This window comes from Neodiprion pinetum, chromosome 5, assembly GCF_021155775.2.
Source record: "Neodiprion pinetum isolate iyNeoPine1 chromosome 5, iyNeoPine1.2, whole genome shotgun sequence".
NCBI classification, from domain to species: Eukaryota; Metazoa; Arthropoda; class Insecta; order Hymenoptera; family Diprionidae; genus Neodiprion; species Neodiprion pinetum.
Window position 1 is genome coordinate 5,407,240 of NC_060236.1, and position 14,921 is coordinate 5,422,160.

General features: G+C 46.5%; 1 protein-coding gene across 7 annotated transcripts in view; it reads left to right on the forward strand.

The window, feature by feature from the left end:
* Positions 1–14,921, forward strand: part of LOC124220185 (uncharacterized) — a 164,578-nt gene that overhangs the window by 99,163 nt on the left and 50,494 nt on the right. The gene's annotated exons all lie outside the window — the stretch shown is intronic.

Sequence of the window (14,921 nt, forward strand, 5' to 3'; positions counted from 1 at the left end):
GTAGCGAAGTGACCGCCGAGCTCGTAAACCAACACACGACCGCCCCGATCGCGTAATCACGGTTCTCCTGTTTCGAGCGATTTATATGCATTATGTCACCCTGCCTCTCGCTGCTTTGCCTTCTAATACCAGAAAACCGACCAGGCCCAACAGTCCTGCCCTGCCCCGTTGCTCGGTGATTTATTTAACTTCGCGTCCGCTATCCTGTTCAGATTATCTAGCATGCCCCGGGTTTCTTGCTTGCACGCATTCTTTTACGCTGCTGCCACTGTGGCTGCAGCGCAACGTTCTTCATGGCGCTTGTTCGCCAGCCACGATTCATTCCGATATATCACTCACCGGCAAATTTTCGTCTCACGTGCCGACCAACGATAGTTTTCCTCCCATCCTAATTGAATTGCGAAAATTATACGGATCTGCGGAGAAATACTCCTTAAAAACAAAAAAAAGAAAAAAAAAAAACATTACAGATACGAAGGTTTCAATGCGCCGAATTTATATCTGCTTTACCATTTTTTGCTGTCACGTATATATTGGATGATGTGATTTTTTTTTTTTTTTACCGTGTTATAAGCAGATTTTTGTCGGTGAATTCGCTGTGAAACTCCAATCAATGGTACGAAAAGACAGAAAACTACAAAATGACTAGACTCGTACTAGTAGACAGATTTTCTGACGATTTTATAATGTGCAAACTTTTTAACTGTATAAATTTTTTTTTTTTTCTTACAAATATTCCTCCCGTCATTAATGTTTGATTAAAATTTACAAGTAATCATAGCCTTTTATAAGAAAGAAACATCACATGAAAATTATACGTGGTACATATTTTTTATTACTATATTTCGATTCAAGAACATCGAATCTGTTTATAATCACACATAATAATAAGGAGAGACAAAGAAGGGTTTTTGTTTGCAGACCAGTCTTACCAACGCATGGAAAACTTTGCACTTTGAATATGTGGTTTGTAAAAATTGTGAAAAAGTTCTGAAACACTTTGGACTTTCGTTTAACATTCTGTGCTTTAATGGTAAAGCTCATAGCGTATTTTTGTGCTTTTATTCTTAGTACACTATCATCTTTCAGCGCTTTGTAGACTTTTAGAGTAAAAATATCGGCGAATATTCCTATATCGATGACACCGACGTTCCGGATTGATAGAAAAGTTCCGCGATCGTGAATTCATTATTTACGACAGAAAGGTCAATTGCGCACGCTAAACGCGATCTAAAACGGCATTGTTCGTTATGATGTTAATTTATCTCCCGCATATATACGTAGGATTGCATACGAGGTGCACGCGCAGAGTCATAAATATCATCGTAAAGCTGAGGGGTTTCGGGGAGGCGTTGAAACCGGTTGCAGCGATAGCCGATAAGCGACGCTAAAGACTCGGCGAGACTGTCTCGGCGTGGAAACGATATTCGCCGATAGTTTAGAGTTTCGAATACACCGCCATGCATGCGGCAAGGCCCGCCGATCTAACGAGCCTTAATGCACCTCGCGTAATGGAGCATGTGTAGGTATTTAGAGCCGGCAAGCGTGTCGGGCGCGATTGCGGACGAAGGGAATCTGCGGTATGGACACGTATACACGTACGTGCTTCGGGGTAATTTGCAAGTGTCCGAGATTAAACGGCGGCGTCTCATTCTCGTAGAAACGGCGACGTCGCCGGCTTACCGTGGAATTGGCAGGCACTTATGATACTTTCCATACCGAACGGGTGATTGAACATCGCGAAAAACTCGAAGATTCCACTGTCATTAGGTATATTATATACGTCGGTCCTTCGGATGACGCGTCGTCGACGTCGCTATTCATTTTTAGACCCATACTTAGCACTGATTCGTACGCGAGTTTTTTTTTTTTTTCTTTTTTTTTTTACCGATCATTTTGCACGGAGTTCATTGTCCCTTGTTGCCAATGCGGGGAGAATCATTGGCGTAAATTAAGATTTACACTTTAATTCGCCGGACGGGGTTGGGATTCCGAATTTGGAAATTTTCCAAAGCGTCAAATTCCGCGTTTTTTTCGTGACGAAACTTAAGGTGAAGAAATCAAACTGAAACGTCAAAGTTTCAAATAGTCTAAAACCCGGTGATTAAAGTTCAGAAAGGGAAAAATTTCGAAAGGGTATAACTCCGACAAGTCAAAGTTCCGAAAGTGGGAAGATTTTCAGTTCGGTGAATTCCTGGCGTGGAGAAGTTTCACCAGTTTGAGCTTTCTTGTTTTGGATTTTCCATATGTTATATTTACGTTGGGACTCCCGGTCACTCTGATTTTCGTTGTAGCTGTTATCAGAAAGTCTAGTTTTTAACGATACCTGTTTTACTCAATTTTTTTAGTTACTGTAATAAGTGAAATTTTTCTCAGTGTAGGTATACACATAGGCATGTAGGTGCGTACATGCGGGCCGCGGGGATTCCTTGCATCCCCTGTTTTCGTAACCCTCCCCGCTCTGCGGCTGTTCTTCGGGAGAGTGAATTTGAGGAGGCAGGCGAATCGCTAGACTGTTTCCTTATGGCTGGCTTACGTTCCCGGAGAACACTAGCAAGGAAAGGCGTATCTGTGCCCCGCACGCTCGGCTGCGTAAGCAATGCTTATACGTGGGTAAAACGGTTAAGATGACGTTCGTTGTGTTGTGACGTGCGGTGGATTGTTGGCTGAAGTAAAGGGCAGAGAGAGAGTGAAGTATGAAGAGGGATAATACAGGCCTGTTTTTGACGTCGAGACCCTCCCATTTGCAAGCCTATAAAATATTACGACGAAAACAGCCACGTTTGCGCGGCTTTGGGGGAGGAGGAGAAAAACGGAGGGCGAGGGGAGAACGGAATAAAATATATATACTCGCTTAGTAATATCCGGCGATTTATACCTCGGACCGAATCGCGTTTTGGTGCCGCGTAGTCGAAACGGTTATACTTTCGCAAGCTCTCGACCTACGATCAAATTTTTAGGACGACTAGCTGGTAGTAACGGCCTCCGATTTGCGGATTATAATTTCACACCAGTCACGGTCGGTGGTGTGACAATGAAAAAGTTCCTATTTTTACGACTGGTTCGTCAATCTTGCCAATTCATTTATCTGTTTCTACGCCGTTGCTTTTTCTCATCGCTTTGCCGTCAAACGGTTATGAATGTTGCGACGAGAAAAAACGTCCCTTTGAACGATCGGGAACTTGAGCGGGGCGAACGATTAACTGGAAAATGAAATTCCACTCCCGCGCAATTTTGAAGTTCAGCAACCTTTTATACCGCTGCCTAACTGTCGGTTGCACCCCGTTTTCTTCGTTCCCGGCTTTAAATCAGTTTCGAACAAGTCGGCTTCAGCAAACATCGCTCGCCTGTGGAATATTATAACCCTGGTACACGGGGTGTAAACCGAAAGAGAATTATAAGTACGAAAGCTTAGCCGGAATAAAGCTACGTCGTTCGCTCGCCGCCCCAACCGAGCGAAAATTACGTCCATGAAAATTTTAATTCCTCTTTGCGCAGTTCCCTTTTCCGTCTTCTAACATCGGGGGAAAATCTTTGCATTGGCTGAGGATTTTTTTTTTCTCTTTTATCTGGCTTAAGGGTGGAGAGGGATTAATATTTTCAATTAGAAACGAAGCCCAATGAATCTAGCCGTCGTCCCTTTGCAGGAAAATCTTCTTCGAACTACAGCGATGATCGCCGCACGTTTTCCCGCGTAGCAAACCGAAATTAAATTCGGTGGGTAATAGACGAAAGGTCCATTTAACTAGAGTCAGAGGTCCCGGTTCCGTCCCCTCGCCCTCTGAAGCCGGGGTGCTTTCCTCCCCCTCTGTCGTCCCACCCCCGTCCACAATTCTCGCAGAGTTCCATTTCGCAGGGCTCATATTCATTACACATAATAGGCCATTTTCAGCGTAGAAGCACTTTCGACCCCGTTAGCCTTCACCCGACGAATGACAGTCGAGCAAGGAGTGTTTAAATCATCTTCCTCGCTGAGACGACGGCGTTGTAATGGAATTATTCCTCCCCGTTGGAGAGGCCTCTGTGTTCGGTTCCCGGTTAAAGACACGACGCTGCGACGCCAGGACTTGTCTGGTTTCGACTCAGTCCTCTCGCCGTACGAACGTTGAAGAACATCCTTTTTATCCCGTTGCCGGAAGGAGATCCGCGAGGATGCGGAATTGAATAAAACGAGACGGAGAATGTTGAGGAAAATAACGCGTGTGACACAGCCTTGACTTCGTTGACGCAACGTTAAATGGGACGCGAAAACGTCGACGGTGAAACCAACGACCCGCACTCGCTTCGCCTCTCCGTCGTAGGTACCTACGAAATTTCCTCCACGTTCACCAGGAGCCATCACACGCACGCGCTTGAACATTGAACAGGGTTGCGAGCGGCCGGAATATGCGGACTCTACTTGCCCCCGCCCACAAAGGAACTCGGTTAATTCCCGGAGGATTGTCAACTGCCCCGTATCCAGGTAATCTTATTAGTGAAACAGGGGTACAGATCCTCGACAACGTGCTTCAGACACCGACGGAAATCTTCCGAGGAACGAGATCAAGCGCTTTCAGAGATGCCCGACTCGGCATACGAGAAGCTTCGGTGAATGTGGACAATTTTTTTTTTTTTGCCTCTTTCACGGTGTGCGTATCAGCGTTCACAAAGGCGACGAGGAAAGAGGTCTATATAAAAAAAAAAAACTCTGTGTTTGGAGTCAATTCTATCGAAATTCCGGAGGGTGAGGAAACGGGCAAACATTGCAATAAACGGAGCTTTCGTGGCGGTGCTTTTTCTTATTTACCAAGTTGTTGTACGTATAATCTCTGCGTGGCTAGCTTCTCGGCTTATTCCGGCTTCCCGTTTTCATCTAACAATAAGGGAATATCCGTAGTCACGTTTTTCTTCGTACCGACTGTTTCAGACGTCGTTCTGCAACGGGAATTGCATCCTGTTTTCTCGGTTATTTTGCTTCATTGCGTCCTTTACTGTTATTTCAAAATTCTAGATTTCCTTTACGGCCAGACCTTGCAGCACGAAATGCGATACGCTTTTAAAAGATGCGGAAACTGGATATCCGTGATAACCGAACCGCACTTCTGACCCGACTCACGACTGACACTCGGTCTTGAATCCCGACCCTCGGTTTGATCCTGATTAAATTTCAATTATACCGATCTTCGGGATCCGGTCAACCGTGCGACAAGATTTCTACGATCAAACGTCCCGATATCCAGTCGCCTGTTTCTCGGATCGCGCTATCAGGTTTAACGACCTGTACTCCAGACACTCGTTGCGGTGATAAACTTTCACGATAAAGCTTAAGTTGTACCCGTTAAAGCACCGCTATGCCGGCTTCTTTTTCCATTACCAGGGCAAAACTGCACTTTTCTCGGCTTGCATACACAATAACGTCGGTACCGCTACATTCCAGCGGAATCGATGTTGTTCAAAGCTCAGCGGTTGATGCTCGGATGAAGCTTGGATAACAACGCTTTGGATACACAACTAGACACTGTCGCATAAAGGAAGAGAAGAATAAGTTGATCTGTTGAGGAGGCTGTAATCTCGGCAAACAAGATAAACTCACCCTTCTTACACGAACTTAAGCGATAACCATCATCGACCGATTCCCCCGAGAGCAGAAAGAAGTTGAGGTCGAAGTCCCGCTCTCGTGTAAAAGAAAAACTGAACGTTCGTCCAGGAGGACCTGCACCCTGGTAGGAACAGAATTTACACGGTGATTCGACCCGATGCAGTTTTTAGAGAAGCTCGATACAGGCACTCGCCATTACCAGATCGATTACTCGAAAACCAAAGCAGTAAAGCTGCTTCTTGGAAAAGCTGACGGGAAAGTGAACGCTGCGCGTCAGGATAGTCAATTTCCTCGGCACAGATGCACTGATCGTAAGCTCACAGTTAGGATAGATTCAACATTTTGCGGATAGGAAATTAACGCGAAAACTAAAATTAAACTCAACCAAACTCTAAGGAGGATGAAATAGATTCATCGCTAAAGGGGCTAACGCCCATTCAGGGCTGAGTGCTGCTCTCGGATCTTCAGACTCGTCGAACAATTATATGAAGAGACTGTTATGCCCATACCGGGAGAAATTCCCTCCGCATAGTTCGACCTGGCCGTAAAGTTCGTGCGGTTAGGTATCAGAAACGCCCTTCGCATCCCAGAGTGGGAGGTCTGTTGCTTCCATTATCCTGACCGAAGCACTGAGAGAGGCTCTTCTCTCGTCGCCAATAGAACCCAATTGACGAGCTTGCAGGCACGCTGACCGCTCGTAAGACGATAAGAACTTGCCGAAGGTTTCAAAAGGTTTACAACTGCTAAATACCAGTTTCGTCATTCGCGAACGACAAGTTGTCTGTACTTGAACGATATTTCGCGTAAAATTCAGCCGACTTTGTGGCGCCGAAACCCCGTGGACATGACAACATAACATCGCGCCATTGGCGGAACGTTTTACAGCGAAATTTATTTTGTTTTTTTCATCGGAAGCAGAGGACAATCGTATAACCGTGTCAGCGAATACACTCGTCCAAATGGCAGGGTCATAAACGGCGCCTTGGTGTCTCGCCAATATCTACTGCACCTTCTCCGATTTATGGTGTGTATGGTGCTCGTCCAAGGCGACAGCCAAATCCAAGGTCCCGGTCTACACGTTATCGCGCCAAATTTCTGATAAATTTTCAACCCTGAAATTGCGGTTTCAAGAACGACAACCACCGGAGGGATGTAAACCTCATACTTCTTACTCTCATATACGCGAGTTTGTAAAGCGGAAATTAACGCGGATTTTGCGGGCTGCCAGAACGAACTTTACTCACTTAGTTATCACCGAAGTTGCCCTCACAGTGTGCCGTTAACCGTGTACTTTAATCTCGCACGTGTATATACAAGGCGACGGTGAACGTGTGTTCGGGAGTAAAATAGATCTGGAAAATCTTATGAACCAAGAACATCTTCAAGGCACATACATCATCGCTTTGTTTCACGGCATTTGCATCGAAGAAACGTTTTCGAAACCGTAGGTACGACAGTGGAAAAGTTTTGGTTTCATAAACTTGTAGAATAATCAGGGAAATTAAATAAATTGCGAATGATAGTGAGAATCATGTCCTGCACAGCTCAGCTCGCGCAGGCCAACTCGGCGTTCGTTACTTTGCACGCAAAACCGTGAGGTAATTACGACTTCCTGCCGGGCGAGGGGTGGAACCACGATTTCTGGCCACGTTCCTTCCGAGGTCGCGAGACCGGACGTTACTCCGCGCATCGCGTTTCCGGCTGGGGGTGTAACGCGTATATATGTATATACATACACGTACCGTGATATATACCTACCTTGGCGAAAGCGGGGCGGGGATGAGGGTAATATAATTTGCATGACACACTGGCAACGAAGATGAAGTCCCATGTAAATTTGGCCCTTGGGCTGGGCGTGGCCTGGCTGCGGTCCTTTTGAATATTTCCACCGACTCCATCCCCTTTCCAAAAAAAAAAAAATAAACAAATAAACAAATAAATAAAAACATCATCCGTAAGTGGCTGGTAGACTCAAACTCGTGCAGGTTCCAGTTGGTCACTCAATTACTACTCTCGACTGGAAATTTCATGCAGTATTGCGGTACGAAGGTAACCAAGGATCTCGCGTCTATCCGTCCGTCGCTGTCCGTCCGTTCAATGCATCGCGTTTTCTACGGAACCTCTCAAGGGATGAAGGAAGGACGGAAGGAATGACTGACGAGCATCTCGCACAAGCAGCTTCGGGTTAATTCCGCAAGACTCGCCCACTGTGATACCCGGGACAAATTACTCTAGCATGGAAATGGTCCTTACTTGGGCTACATCATCCGCAATTTGGACAGTCCCAAAAAGTTTCTTGTTCTCCGCATTTCGAGCCCGGGATGAAGCTCTGGAAGGAAAGAGGACGAAGATTGGGGAAAAAAGGTAATTCCTTTCGCATTCGAAATATCCCCAGAAAGTGGCGTGAAAGTGACATTTGGACCAGCAGCTTGTGTACCGAAATTATGATAATGGATTTTCCTCTGAGGCTCATCCCGCCTTAAGCTCGTTACTGCGAAGGCCCACGGTTATAACGTCTGAATTATTCATCTGTGGAAGAATTATCATCGTCATCATTTCTATGTGCATATATTTTTTCTCCTTTACGGTCACACTCGAGAGCAGGAAAAGCTCTCAACCTGCTGGGTAGGCACGCGGAATTTCGCGGTGCCAAAGAACTTCTGATATTTGAAACGACTTGTAGACCGGCATAATTCGAGGACGAGCTTTAAGGCATCGGCCGAGGCTTCCGCAATCGGTGTTACCCTTGCAATTTCTCCGTCCAGTGAAGCGCGGTCCTCTGATTCGAGCTTTCGAATTCAGCTCGGTATAAACCACAAACGTGCGGGGGATTTCTGGGGGGAGGAAAACTTTACGAAGTACATCGTGGCGTGAAATTTTAATCCACTCGACGCGCCTCTCGCTTTTCTTCCTTTCCTCCTTTCCTCGTCCTCTTACCTTTGCCCGGCTCTTTTCACCCTCTCTTCATCGCCCCTTCTTTGAGAGGGATGGATAAAAAGTTGCGAACCAGGAAACAAAAAATATTAGCACGATTACTGCGAAAAGAGGCGTTGCGCCGCGAATCTGCCCCTCTCCGCTTTTCGGGGATTGTTATTTCGCTCTTCCTTCGCCCTTTCTCTTTTCTTCCCGTTTTTCCCCTCACTCAACCTTCTTTTTGGCTCGAAGAAGGAGCGGGAAATGTCTTTCCTCAACTGAAATGTACGACGCTGACGATGAAAGGAGAGTGCCCCGTAAAAAAGAAAGCAAATAGAATGTGAAACAAGGCTCTTCAATGCGAAACGTGTTTGCAACGAATTTTTAAGACGACCTATTAGTATCGAAATTTCCGCAAATACGTTTTTCTCACTCTCGAGGCCAGCTTTTGGAGGATGCGGGAAACTTGAAAGCGTGTACAATTCACCGAGAGGTAGATTAGAAATAGTTGGGGAAACTTGCAGCAGCAGAGTCGAGACGGCTGATTAATATCCACGGCGTAATTACCACTCCACCGTCGTGCACCGCACTCGGTATCCAACTATTCCAGCTAGACAATTCTCTGCAACTGTTGTACCGATGTGATTGTTCAAAGACAAACGTACGAGTCACGAGACAACAGTGAACTTGGGTACAAGTCGTGTCGTTACATTGGATATAGAAATATGCGTTGCTGATTATCAACTGACAAATTTCCTGCCGGAGAGAAGATGAAAAATATTTGTAAATCACTGTAAGGGGATAAAAATTCCTCCTCCGGGTATTTTCGCCGGGAAAAAGTAACGGACGTAATGGAAATGGATGAAAACGATTGGTGGAAAAGCAGAAGGTGAGGGGAAAAACACGAGGAACAATGAACAGGCGGAAACGGAAGTTATGAAACGCGGTAGGAACCGCAAAGTTTTGAGGAATGTCGGAGAAGCGTCTGGTGCAGGACTCGCTCGTAACTGTCGCAAACCTCCGGATGAGATATGGTGAGCATTTCGTCGAGCCGACGGAGCCGAAGACAGCCCTTGCTTGAAGGATGATAAATATTCCGAGAGAACAATTTACATCCCACTTTGCAAGGAGAAATCCCCATGGTACCAGGGTCCAAGATTCCCTAGTCCCATCCCCGTCACGCGGCGGCTGCCGGCATACCTTGTCGTCCTCGGAGATCCTTTTCAAGGGTTTTCACCCCCCGCGTCCTGCAGCCAGCCATCCAGCCAGCCGGCAACACTCGAGTCCCGCAAACTATATAATATCCACACTCGGAGCTGTCAGTTTGACGTTTTACCAAATTGCCAAAAACTTTTCATCCTTCTTGCCTCTGCGGACAGGCAAAAGATACCGCATCTCTTTTTCAACCCTTATACGCACTCTCGTCGATTCGCTGGTCCGGCGATCAGCGTAATCGACCTCATCCAGACCCCGAAAGCTCCATTAACAAGTTGGAAATCGCGAACGATCCGGAAATGTCGCCTCGCCTTGGTTTTCCTACATTTTTTATAACCACGTCGCGAAAGTGGAAGGAAAGTGTCCGTCGGTTCCAACTTCGCACGGAGGAGCTACTGATCTTAGCGAGGCGAGCGATTGCCTGGCGAAAAAATCATCATTTCACGAATACGTCGTATCCCGACCCGCATGGACGTTTCGAGAACCAGCTGCACCTGCTTTCGGCCACCACGTAAGGCAATCGCTGAAAAAACCCGATCCAACAACGGCGAACAGCCAACCAGCGATACGGATCATGCGGGCATTTGGCGCCGTGCGTCGATTAGGTTTGACGACCGAAATGGCAAAACCATCGTACGTGTCAAAGTCGGATGGACTCGGATGCGGGATCATTATGTTCCGGAGTCGTTGGGGTGTTCTCTGAGTGGTGGCGATTAAAATTATTCTTCGTCGACCATTCTCTTCTCAGTCCTTTTATCAGAGGATCGAAAACGTTTAAATTAAACTTTTCTCTATGGAAGAATATTTTTTGCAAGGAATAACAGTGTCGACTCGGTGTAGGATGGCGTTTTATTCTTCATCCTCGAAGCACGCACCGTGGTTCCTGATGTTTGGCACCGTAAGGAGAAAAGCATTTGCCGGATTAAATTTCGCGGGGATGACAAGAGAGGCTAGATGCCACCGACGTTTCCTCGTTTATCCTTATACGGGACCTATTGATCAACGCTGGGAAAGATAATGCGATATATCAATATATATTTCCTGGGTTAGGTGGGCATGGTTTGAAAGGCGAGAAGTGAACTGAATTCGAAGGCGTCGAAGATGAATAAGAGGGAATCGGAGTAAGGCCACCCTCCAGGAGGGGTGGAGGCGTCACGACGGCGCCAGTAGCTTCCCGTCTCCGTGTTCTCTCCCCTCTTGCCTCTTTCCAGCGCCGGCTGACGTCGGGACGTCAAATTGCAGACGTTGGTCATCAGCGTTAAAATAACGGGAAGTAATCGCCGGCGCGTTGAGGAAACACAAGAAAAATAAAAAGTAAAAATCCTCGCCCGCTTGCCAGATAACGAACCCCGGTAGCTCCCGCGAGAATGAGTTTGCTCTTCCAGTTGAATATTTTCTTCGAGCCCGCGAGTCCGCGGTATTCGCGCGGCATTCCTTTATTCGGAATTCAAATCCCGGCGCCGTTTTTCCGCTCTTTCATTCCGGTATTTTTCGTTATTTTTCAACGAAACTTTTTAACGGGTTAGGAGCGCCAGGCTACGCGTTTAGTTTTTAGTACCGCCATCCAGTGGGGCAGGACGATGTTGAATGGCGCGACACGTAGCCGGAGAAAAGGGTCCGTTGACGAAGGGTCGGTCGATGCATGTCCTACCGGGTTTCGAGATATTTCGACAGGGCTGCGCACAAAGCCTGCCTAATGGATTTCGAACGCAACTTCGGTCCCCGGGTTTCAAGCTGGCCAACAACAATCCACTGCAGTTAATTCACGCGAATCCACCATTGTACTCGTACACACACTCCTGCAACCGGTGGGTACGCGGAATGTAATTTTCGACGCCTCTCACGCTAACTAACACCCTTCAAAACGTCCTTTAACTTTGGTTATCGAGCTGAATGCACCATTCACCCATCGGTAACGCAATTCCCATCCCATCCACCCCCACTCCCCGTCGCTCATCCACCTCCTCATCACGCTTCGACGTGCGGTACATGCTGCACACGACAATCCGACACGCCACGAGATGCCTCCGTATTGAAAAAATCCATTGTCCCGTACCGCTGTACCTACCATAGCTGCCCAGAGTCTCTCATCCCACGATGGTCTAATCGCATATCTGTTTATTTTACTCCATCGCGAGGATTAGGATGAATCTCCCAATTATTGACCCATTTATTTTCCACAATTACAAATTGACGGCACAAATTTTGAATTTGTCGATGAGTGGTTTGCTAGAAGGTTAGACACCTCAAATTTATTTTTTGGTACTTATAGAACCAAAAAAGTCAATAACTGATACACTTACCTTACTTGGAAGCCGTCAATTTTCATCATACATCAAACCAGGAGTCAATTTTTGTTCACATTATTCCTCGTCGAAGTGATATGTATAATTAGAACATGATAGAAATGTGTTCAACGTTCAAGATCACGGGACTCCTGAACGATTGCCGACCGTTTGACTACTTTTGAATTTCTGTTTCGAGGGCGGAGACGCAAGGTGCAAGCTTAAAGGAATTGGACAAATATTTTCATTTACAAATTTGCTTTCGAACGGAATTATTTCTTAGTCTGTGTAAGTGTTTGGTGGCTTCCACTTTAGGGATTTTCACCTTTCTGCTAAGATTTATTGGAAAGTTATTGCATTCACTCATCGTTAATTTGTACATTCTAACCAATTCAGAGTGATTCTTGCTACTTCACAACTGTTTAATGACTATTTCAGGAATGGAAAAAGATAAAACTCTGAATTTTTTCTCGAAATAACCATCGTTCGCATATCCCTTAGCCTGCACCTCAGGTAGACGCCGATAATTTGTACGTTTTTATGGCATTCTGACAATTTCTGACTTTTTATTTCACTCCCTGAGGAGAGGAAAAAGCGACAAAGCATTAGGTATCTGTTCCCTCAACGGAACCATGCATGTGTGAACATTTTTTTTTCTCCTCTCACTCCCCATTTCTTCTCCGCTTTATTTACCCACGATCCTCACCTTTCTATCACGCATCTCGGGCCTCAGCCAGCGTCTATTCAGTGTATCTCCATTCGGCACTATTAATTCTTTTCAAATTCAACGTCTCCTCGAAAACTCGGAAACCGAGTGCAAACTCCTGTTGAAGTCGTAAAAGTCAGGCTAAGCCAGCTTGCGCAGGCTGGATCCTGGTCCCGGTTTGCCAGCGTCAAAGCTTCGCGGGGGTCAAACAACAAAGAATTGGATGATCCTCCAGGCTCTCAGAGCCCTCGTCCTGACTGAACTTTACTGGAAATAAAATATTTATCGATTCCAAACCAGCGCACCGCGGGGGATTTTCACGCTCTGCATTGTAAGAATGACCGGCAGTATCCTTCCAACGAATTATCAGCGCTCACCGCCTCTGCTCATCGACCTTCGATACTCTAAGCCTGGTCTCTTTACACTTGGAAAGTGGTCACTAATCGATATCGCGTCAAGTTCACGTTTCACTCACAGAGACTCAAAGGCGTGGATCAATTAATTCCGCAACGGTCAACCTATTCCGTGTCGATTAGTCGAGCATAAAGGAGTCGTCCGGGCAAGCATTCCTCGCTTCGCGAATACATCTCAACCCCCGTACATATCGTAATTCGCCATTCTATCAGCTGCTCGCGCACCCCGGTCTTTAATCAATGTGCAAAACATAGGTGCGGGAACCGCGGGAATTATTTGCCTGCCGTTCGCGAAGCGCGAGGGTCTCGATTTCTCCCCTTATATATACCATCGTTGGATTTCCGCATGCCTACTGTCCTCTCAGTTCACGAATAGGGCGTGTTTCGGGCTCGTCGGCAAATAAAGGGTAGAACGAGACCGTGCAGCAGTGGCAGCAGCAACAGCAGCAGCGGTGACCCGGTGAAACGATGTTCTCTCCTTCCATCCGCTCGGCGATTACCACTCGATGCGAAACATGGGGGGTGGAAACGCAATGCGGAGTCGGATCATGGTTCTCGTATTTCATGAGGCTAGAAGAGCTTCCGGTCCGGCAGGCAGCTTCCACATTCACCGGCGGATCTTCGTCGTTCGATCGTCGATCATCGCGATCCACGTTCAGGGCATCGGAAATGCGGACGTGTATAGATCAATCCAGATTATCCTCCCGCTTATGGGATGCATGCTAATTACCGCCGACACACTCGACCCCAAATTCGGATCCACCGTTTTGCCGCGGGTCGAACCCCCAACGAGTGAAAACGTCCGTGGGTATTTCGTGCAGGCTTAACCGAGAAGAGGACACCACTGGGCAGCTGGACACTCGAACGTGCGAACGTGCCGCCAGGATCAATTCAGAGCTTTGGGCTCGTCCGGACTTTCTGGTCTACGAGTTGGGTCCGATGCTACGTGCCGAAGGTACGCTTCGTAATTCCCGATATGCCGACAAGTCGACGTGGAAATATTACTTGTCATGGATTATGGGTAGCAAGCGGTACATCGTTTCAGCATCACCGCCGCTTGTATTGGATCGGCAATGGTTGGAAACCGTGAAACTTGGAAGCTCATGGACCTGAAGTTGCCATCGATGGAGTTTGAATAACGAATCGAACAATTACGAATACTGATTTACGGTAATGAAGGAACGGGTCATCAAGATTATGTTCAACACTGATTCGTGATTGCAAGGCTTTAGCGGCTTGCGTAAGAAACGCGGTGACAGTGGCAATTTGCGTTTTATATCATAACATTATTCTAGATCGATGAAAACTTTGGATACGTAGAATCATCCGTGTTTACACCAGACTCCGAATCTGCGCACTTTTAAGTCACCTCGTACTCGGTGACCGTGATCCCCGGGTGATTGTGGGAGCTTGTTTAACGTATGCAAAGTCACACAAAGATCGCGCAAGCACGACGTTGTGGTCTCTGGCCAACGTAGATATGCAGTGACGGTAAATAGCGTGAAAATTATCCGAAAAGTGTGTACAGCCGCGGTGAGATTTCTGCGCGAAACTTTAGTTTCTTTCTTCATTTTTCATCACCCTCGTGACGATTGTCGTTGGAAAATCTTACTCCGAATTGCAAATGGTCTAGAAAAATCGTTCAGCCTGTCCAAGCTCCTTGGATTTCCACGAGGATTAAGTCAGTAGCGTTACAGTAACGATTAATGTTTAGGAAAAATCGGAAAAAAATACTTGGCACCTTTAGGATTGTCTGAAATTTTATAAATCCGTGATAAATGAAACATACTCATGTATTTCGAAAAGTAAAC